Source organism: Chrysemys picta, chromosome 1, assembly GCF_011386835.1.
Source record: "Chrysemys picta bellii isolate R12L10 chromosome 1, ASM1138683v2, whole genome shotgun sequence".
Lineage (NCBI taxonomy): Eukaryota > Metazoa > Chordata > Testudines > Emydidae > Chrysemys > Chrysemys picta.
This window is the reverse complement of record NC_088791.1, coordinates 110152306-110161486: the sequence shown is the minus strand read 5'-3', so window position 1 is coordinate 110161486 and position 9181 is coordinate 110152306.

The following is a 9181-nucleotide window of genomic DNA, read 5'->3' as shown; positions in this document are numbered from 1 at the left end:
TGTGGCTCTGACTTTTTTTTTTAAATTTGTTTGTCCTTGGGTTTAGATTAAAAAAAAATTAAGTGTGTGTGTGTATGTGTGTGTGGAGAGCCAGGGTGAGGAAGGCTCCATATCTCTGGTAAAAAACAGATAACTTTTTTACATAAGCTTTTTTTTCTTGTTTTTTGTACAAATCCAAACTTTAAAAAGCAATCTTATTTTCTTTAATTAAAACATGTATGTAAACTCCCTTCAATTGCCAGTTTTCATATTCTTACCCAGTTGTTGTTTTGGTACTTTAAAAACACTATTTTTTAAAGGACAGGCTAGTATCTTAAGCCTTTTTACTTCACTAAACTTCTACAAAATATTCCTAAGAGGGGCCTTGTTTTGTTACAACTCAGTCAATACTGCTTTTTCATAATAAACTTTAAAAAAACATAATGCTTCAAATAGGCCTCACTACATACAGAATATTCTTTAAAAAGGTCTTTTTTTTTTAAATGGAGATATCCTATCTCCTAGAACTGGAAGGGACCTTAAAAGGTCATCGAGTCCAGCCCCCTGATTTCACTAGCAGGACCAAGTACTGATTTTACCTCACATCCCTAAATGGCCCTCTCAAGAATTGAACTCACAACACTAGGTTTAGTAAGCCAATGCTCACACCACTGAGCTATCCCAGGCATACATCTCAGTTAATTCTGTATTTCATTTTAAATGTTAAAAACCTTTATATAATGAAACACTGCATATTTAGCAAGTGATAAAAGTATGGGGGGAAAGTCAAGGGGTGAGGATATTCTTCAGATAGGGTATCTCTAAGCTTCATGCAGTCATAAAGTGGTGGTTTTTGTCTTTTAGAATGAGTAAATGGAAAAAATACTTGTTATAACTTTCATAAAGTATCTTTCAATGCAATCTCACCATTTTTTAAAACTTTAACAGCATTTAAAAAGTTAGGAAAGAAGTCTGTGTAAAAAAACAAGCAAACTAAAGAAGTGACCCCTAGAGCCTTTTTAAAACAGCCTATAGCACATGGAGCACTGGCTAGCCTAATTAGTTTTATCTGTTTTTGAAATGTAGAGAAAGCTCCAGCTCCAGCCTGTGTTGTATTATTTTAATAAAATCTATGGACCCAAAACAAACACAGGAGCTTGTACCGGTGTCTCAGCACACGGGTTGCAAACATTTAAAAACAAAGACATTCTAATAATGCAACAAAAAAAAATCATACTTAAATCTAAAAGCCCTAGGAAAATAACAGCTTACTATAACTTTCACATGAATTTGTTAAAAAGTGGGGAGAAAATAAACTTCTCTATGATCCACTGGATTACAAAATAAGGGGAATATAAACTAGCTGTTACTAAGGTTCTGTGGTTTTCACTCTGGGGTGTTTTCTGCATGCTCTTTTTTTTTAAATGGAAACACACATGTAAAAATGTTAAATAAAGGGTTCTGTCTTCATATAGGCTTGTCTTTTAAAGTGTTTATTCCTTTACAAAACTTCATAACTTTCACTTGTATTTGTTAAAAAAGCAGGCAAAGAAGCAGCCTTCTTATCTCTGATCTACTGGCTTAACGAGGCTGTTTTTGCTGATCGCTGCTTTGCTGCAAAAGCCTGCTGTTTCAAACTGTCCTTACAAAAAAAAAAAAAAAAAAAAAAAAAGACCAGTGCTAGCCTAAAACCTAGGGGGAAACTTTTTTATCACTATACATTTCTTTTATAAACAGGTTTTCTGTGTTTTTAAGCCTGGGTTGTTTCTGCATTTTATTGAAACACTTATGCCACGGGGGCTAAATAAAAAAAAAGTGTTTTCCAGTAGCCTGTTTTTCAAAGGGGTTGTCTTCTTTTCTAATCTACTACCTTTAAAAGGCTGTTTCAAGTGGTTCTCACTAAAAAGCTTGGGGAAAAACTTTTTCTTAGTAAGGGTTTTGTGGGTTTTGGTCTGGGGTGCTTCTGCATGCTCTTTTTTATTGAAACACGCCTATAAATTAAGGAATGTGTCTTCAGGTAGGTTTGTTTTTTCATGTGTTTATTTAATAAGTTAAAAAGAGGGGGGGGTTAGATATTACTTTAAAAAACACATTTTAAAATGGTTTATCATATGTGTTGGTCAGCTTTTGTTACAGGGTCCTTGTTGTTTAGATAAGAACAGAGCAGGGGGCCTTTTCCTGGAAAAAAAACTCGGGAGGGCCTCTATCTACATACTTTAGCTTTTTTAAACTTTTATTGTAAAAAGTTTTTATTTTATATAGTAAGCTTATTTACAGTTAAAGTTACTATTCTTTTTAGTACAAGTTTTTGGTATAATTTTGTTTTAAAAGCAGGCCTAGGGCTTTCTTGTTATGTTCTGGCCTTCTTCTCTCTAATCACAGAGGCTGTTTTTGCTAACAAGGGCCTTGCTGCAGCTTCACAGTTTTTACTAAAAAAACAACCCATTTTAGTCTAAAACCTAGGGAAAAACTTTTTTATCACTATACATTACTTTTATAAACAGGTTTTCTGTGTTTTAAACCCCGAACTGTTTCTGCATACTTACATTTTATTAAAACACTTATGTCTCAGGGGCTAAATGAAAACATGTGTCTTCATATAGGCTTGTCTTTTTCAAGTGTTTATACCTTTTCAAGACTTTCACCTCTCTCTTTTTTAAAAAGTGGGGGAAGAAACAAACTTCTTTTCTCTAATCCACTGGTTTACAGAATAAGGGGAATATAAACGGGCTGTTGCTAAGGATCCGTTGTTTTAAACCTGGGGTGTTTCTGCCTGCTCTATTTTATTGAAACACACCTGTAAATAAAGGGATGTGTCTTCATATAGGTTTGTCTTTTAAAGTGTTTATCCCTTTACAAGACTTAACATAATGTTCACCCCCATTTATTAAAAAGTGGGGGAAGAAACAAACTTCTTCTTCTCTCTGATACACTGGTTTACAAAATAAGGGGAATATAAACTGTCCTTTACTAAGAATCTGTGGTTTTAAACCTGGGGTGTTTCTGCATGCTCTATTTCAGGGATAAGCAACCTATGGCACGTGTGCTGAAGGCGGCGCGCAAGATGATTTTCAGTAGCACTCATGCTGCCTGGGTCCTGGCCATCGGTCCGGGGGGCTCTGAATTTTAATTTAATTTTAAATGAAGCTCCTTAAACATTTTAAAAACCGTATTTACCTTACATACAACAATAGTTTAGTTATGTATTATAAACTTATAGAAAGAGACCTTCTAAAAACGTTAAAATGTATTACTGGCACACGAAACCTTAAATTAGAGTGAATAAATGAAGACTCGGCACATCGCTTCTGAAAGGTTGCCGACCCCTGCTCTATTTTATTAAAACACACCTGTAAATAAAGGGATGTGTCTTCATATAGTTTTGTCTTTTAAAGTATTTATCCCTTTACAAGACTTAATATAACTTTTACTTACATTTGTTAAAAAGTTTGGGAAAGAAGGAGCCTTTTTATCTCTGATCCACTGGCTCACAGACACAGTTTTTGCTAACAATGGCTTTGCTGAAAAAGCATGTTGTTTCAGATTGTGCTTACTAAAAAATAACCCATGTTAGTTTAAAACTTTTTTGTCACTATACATTACTTTTATAACCAGGGTTGTTTCTGCATACTCTTTTTTTTTTATTAAAACACTTATGCCAAGGGGGCTAAATAAAGAAATGTGTCTTTAGATAGACTTGTCTTTTCAAGTGTTTATTCCTTTACAAGCCTTTCACCTCTTTTTGTTAAAAAGTTAAAAATAAACAAACTTCTTCTCTCTGATCCACTGGTTTACAAAATAAGGGGTATATAATCTGTCTGTTACTAAAAACCTGGGGTGCTTCTGCCTGCTCTTTTTTATTGAAACACTCCTGTAAATAAAGGACTGTGTCTTCATTAGGCATGTCTTTTCAAGTGTTTATTCCCTTAAAAGCCTTAATATAACTTATAAGCAATATAAGCAATCTTCTTCTTCTCTCTAATCCAATGGTTTATGAAATAAGGGGTTTATAAACTGTCTGTTCCTAAAAACCTGGGGTTTTAAACCTAGGGCGCTTCTGCCTGCTCTTTTTTTTAATTACAACATATACAAAAGGGATGTGTCTTAGGTTTGTCTTTTCAAGTAATTATGCCTTTGCAAAACTTAATGTAACTTTTACTTGTGTTTGTTAAAAAGCAGGTGAAGAAGCAAACTCCTCTATGATCCACTGACTCATAGAGGCTGCTTTGTTAACAGGAGCTTTGCTGCAGCTTCACATTATTTTTACTTAAAAAAATAAATAAATAATCCCTGTTAGTTTAAAACCTAGGGAAAAACTTTTAAAAATTGTTTGTTAGTAAAAGCTTATGGTTTTAACTTTTATAAAAACCCCTATGCAAAAGGGCTACATGGTGGGGAAAATGCTGGGGGTCTGTTTCTTTAGATAAGAATAAGACAGTTAAAAGGGGGGAGAGAGGAGGGGAGGGGAAAGAGGAGGGAGATGGCTCTTGTTTAAAATCTTGGAACTCTAGAATTGGTTCAGGAAAATAAATTCTATGATGCTGTTGTAGAACAAACTCTGATTGGTCCGATCCAAAGGTCATGATAACAAGTCTGTGAGGGTCTGAACCAGGGAAGTTGCCTCATTCTACAGAAAGACTTGAAAGGTGAGATTTCTCTCTCTTGCTCTCTCTCTCTGTGATTCAATCATGTGCTGTCTATCTTGCGCTTTGCAAAGGGGGCTCTCTTTTCCCTTTTCTTGCCCTGTTCTTTCTTTTAACCTCTCTTTTTTTCTTAACCTACACTGGTATTGAATAGTTTAAATGCTTTTTTTATTCACTTTTTTTTATCATGGGCTTACTAAACAGGCCCTGCCTTAGTAAATTTCCTTTTTAAACCTAGTTTTATTGTTTTAAATATTATTTAATTATTTTAAAGGCTCTTTTCTTAACCTACCCTGATGGTGAGTAGCTTAAATGCTTTCCTATTCACTTTTTTACCATGTGCTTACCAAACAGGCTTTGCCTTAGTAAATGCCCTTTTTAAATCTAGCTTTTAATGTTTTTAAAGGCTCTTTTTTTAAACCTACCCTGATAGTGAATAGTTTAATTTTGTTTTTCTTAGCAACCCTCTTACCATGGGGTTACTAAACAGGCTCTGCCTTAATAAATTCCCTTTTTTGGCTATATGTGTTCTTTTTAAACCTAGTTTTTAATATTATTTAACTCTTTTCTTAAACTAACCCCTTAAAAACAAAAATTTACTTTTTTCTTTAACTTCTATCTTTCTATTCTTGAATAACCTACCAAACTAGGTCTTTACAATCCTCTCTCCTGACTCAACCTCCCCAAATAATCTTTCTTTCCTTTTTTCTCTAAACCTTACTCAACTTTCTTTTTTCATCTTTAAACTCTCTCATTCTATTCTTTCAACCTTTTTCTCTAAATGTATCCAAGCACAAACACACACAGCACTTCCCCTAGTCAAACACACACACACACAATTTTTTTCAAAATGGCCGACGGTGCCAAACTTTGGCGCCAATGGAAACGGGGTGGGAAGGCAGGACACAAGCCCTAAATGGGGCATGGAAACCTGTCAAAAATGCATGGTGATGAATACTATCAAGGTTATACTACTTACAGCTCATTCAGAATTGACAGTGGGTAGGACGGTGCTTTAAATGGCTCCTTCCAATAAGAATTACCTTGTACTTTTCAATGGTAAGTTTCATCTGCCATTTCATTTAGATCAGTTCCTCCTGATTTACCCTGGTCTATGTGAGAGCAGAATCTGGCTCTCTCTCTGTACAGTAGATACAATGTGAACCTTGCCTGACCAGTGTGCAATAATGAAGCAAAAGGGTCCGGGCAGAAGAAGTTCCTTTCTGAACTCAGAAGGGTGCTCATTCCCTGTATTTAAAATCCTAGTTACTGTGTTTGCAGATGCAGAGTCAGATTTTGATCTCACCCACACATGTGTAAATCCAGAACCACTAAACTGATTTCAGTAGAGTTACTCTGTTTAACACTGGTGACTATGAGAGCAGCATCTGGTCCATTGGTCAACTTCTCATTCCTGCCACTGGCCTCCATGAATCTCACTGAGCATACACCTTGAAAATACCCTGCAGCAGCAAGTATCATGAGTCAATTATAAGAGGAGTAAAAGAAAAAAAAATCCCCTTTTCATTTTCAAACGAGCAGCTCTTTATTTTAAGTGCTGTCTTGTAGGCCAGGGTAAATAGGTATGTTGAGCACATACTCTCCCCGCCCCCTCCCCCTCCCCATCCTCTTTGCCATTCTCCTTCCTACACTGGGAGCTGGTCTGCACACAGTTTGGTACTGCTCGTAATACATTGCTTTAGGAACAGATATAGTTAAAGCAGTACAACCCCCTAATGTGGATGTAGTTATATGGGTACAAAGACACTTCCATTGCTATAGCTTTCCTGTAAATTTACAGGCATAAACAGTACCAGTAGAGGCACTTTTGTACTGCTTTAATTATACCTCTTTCTAAACCAATACAGTACTAGTAGTGCAAAATCTGTGTGTCAGCCAGCACTAAATAATCCTGTTTTTTAATATTTCCTTCTATGGATTTCCTTCCCCCAGTATCTCTCCCCATTGTTGTTGCCCTTGTGATGCTGGCCAGTCAGGTGCCAGCTTATGCTAAGGACCCCATGCGTCAGTGGAACACTGACAAATCCATAGGTGGAACCAGTCTGGCTAACCTGGGTATTACTATTGGTCAAATTGGTATTAGATTAACAAAAATGTGCTTTGTGTTTAGGCTGTATTGAATGCTTGTAAGTTCCTGCAGGTATCAATCTCACGTCTAACATCTCTAGCCCATATCGTAAGGTGATAATTGAACATTTGCATTGTAAGCCTTTGTAACTGCATAAATCACCAGCCAGGAGAGAAGCATTAACTAGTGTGAAATACTAGTCTCCAACAGAAGGGGCGATATTCTGCCAGACAAAGAAGTCCCAGTGATACCAGGCAAATCATTATGGAACATCAGATGACAAAAAATATTGCTGATGGCTCTCCTCCCACCCTGCCCCCCCAGTAAAGAGCAGACATGCAAGTGAATTCTACCCATCAGCTAAATTTGAAACTTGAAGCAGAAGGGGGTAGGGATAAAACCCCCTAACAGGGAAGAACTGTACTATTTATGCTGCTTGGACAGTGAGGGGCAAGAAGTGCTAAGGATAAGCAAAAGAGCCCCGGTGCTCAGTCTGAGTCAGCCCTAAAGGACCTATAGTGAGCAAACTCTAGATAAGCTTCTATTCATAGGTGGCATGTGACTCTTGTGTTTGGCTGGGCGTGAGCGCTGGAAGATCTCTAGAAATATATGTGTGAGTTGGGGGCCACCAGCAGCTGGACTGTGGCTCTGACCCCTGCTCTGCTCTAGGCCCCACCCTTTCTTGACCTCCTCTCCCTGAGGCCCTACCCGTGCTCCACCTCCGCTCCACCAAGAGCCCCCACTCCAGCTTGACCTTTTCCCCCGAGACCCCCCCCGACCGCTGCTCGCTCCTCTCCAACCCTTTTTTCTGCCCTCCCCCTTTTTTCCTGCGTTAAGGGTGAGCAATGGGAGGCAGGGGAAGGGGCAGAAAAGAGTGAGTGTGGGTGGGGAGAGCCTCGGGTCAGGGGGTGAAGAGGAGGGGTTGGGGAAGGCCTCGGGGGGGAGTGGGTGGGGAGGGCCTGGGGGGAGCGAGGGCGCGGTGTCAGGGAGAAGAGGCGCAGCATGGGCAGGGCCATGGGGGAAGAGGCCAAATGGGGTTGGGGCCTCAGTCTGGGCTCTGGCAGCCCCCCCACTTCTCAGGAGTTTCTAGTGGTGGTGCTCCAAAGTCAGTGGGCTGGCATGCCTCCAAAGGGAAGAGTCGCATCTGGCATTTCTTGCCTCATTTGGGGAGGCTGAGCCTCCCCAAGCCTCTTCTACCCACTGCCCCTGCTTCAATTATGTTTTTGAAACTTAACATTGGAACTCATTTGTGTGTATGTATGTTTACCTGCTTTAACATTATATATAACTCTTGTCATTTTCCTGTATGATGAATAGCTAGATATTTTATTACAGGATTGGCTACAAGCATTGTGTTTGGTGTGAGATCTAATGTGCAATTGACCTGACTAGTCCTTTGGGACTGGGAGTAACCTGAATTGTAAGGGACCATCTATTATAAAGACAAGCTTACCTGGGTAGCAAGACATGTTGGAGTATCCAAGGGGACTACCTGGGCCTCCATGTTAAGGCTTTTGTACACTTGATAACTGGTTGGTGAAATCTAAGTATAAAGCTCACAACCAATTTGGGGGTTGTGCCCTGCTTCCTAACAGTCTGCCCTGAGCGTGGTACCCAGGCTTTTGAACCACGACAGGATGGCTTGACTGCCCCTTCCACACTTTTTTTGTCAGTGATCAAAACATAATGCAGTATTTTAGCTGACCATATATTGCCACTTTATATAACAGTATTGTAGCATTTTCCAGGTTATTCTATTCCCTTCTTATAGGCCAACATCCTATTCACTCTTTGACTCCTCCCTTGCCCCATTCAATTGTGTTTTACACTCCCTGTTGCCTCTTGTGCCTATTTAAAGTGTAGGTTCCTTGTGAAAGGGAATGTCTTTGACTGTTTGTACAGCGCCCAGTGCAATGTATCCCTGATCCTCACTTTGGATGCTACTGTGATACAAATAAAAAGTGATGCTGAGGAACCGTGATCCAGCTGTCCACAGGGCCAACTAGATTACTTTGCAGTAAGATTACAGCTCATTCAGAATTGTCAGTGGGCAGGAGGGTGCTTTAAATGGCTCCTTCCAATAAGAATTACCTTGTACTTTTTAATGGTAAATTTCATCTGCCATTTTGTTGCTCAGTGTTAAGATTTGTCAGGTTCTCATGTACTTCGAGATAATGTGGCTGAAATGATCAAATGTAGATGTGAACTTTAAGAGAGCAGAATCCTACAGCATTCACAAAAACAATCACCTTGTTTGCTGGAGGGTGGGGAAGAAAATATATGGAGGAGCATCTTCCTTTTTTGGTTGTTCAGTAGAGGATTTGGATGCCCTCTCTTGGGCTCTCAGGTTCTGATGTTCAGTGGAGATAGCACCCATAGCTCCAGTTGAAGTCAATGGGAGCTGCAGGTGCTCAGCGCCTTTGGAAATCTGACCCTCAACCAACAAGGGTGATATTCAAAAGAGAGAGTG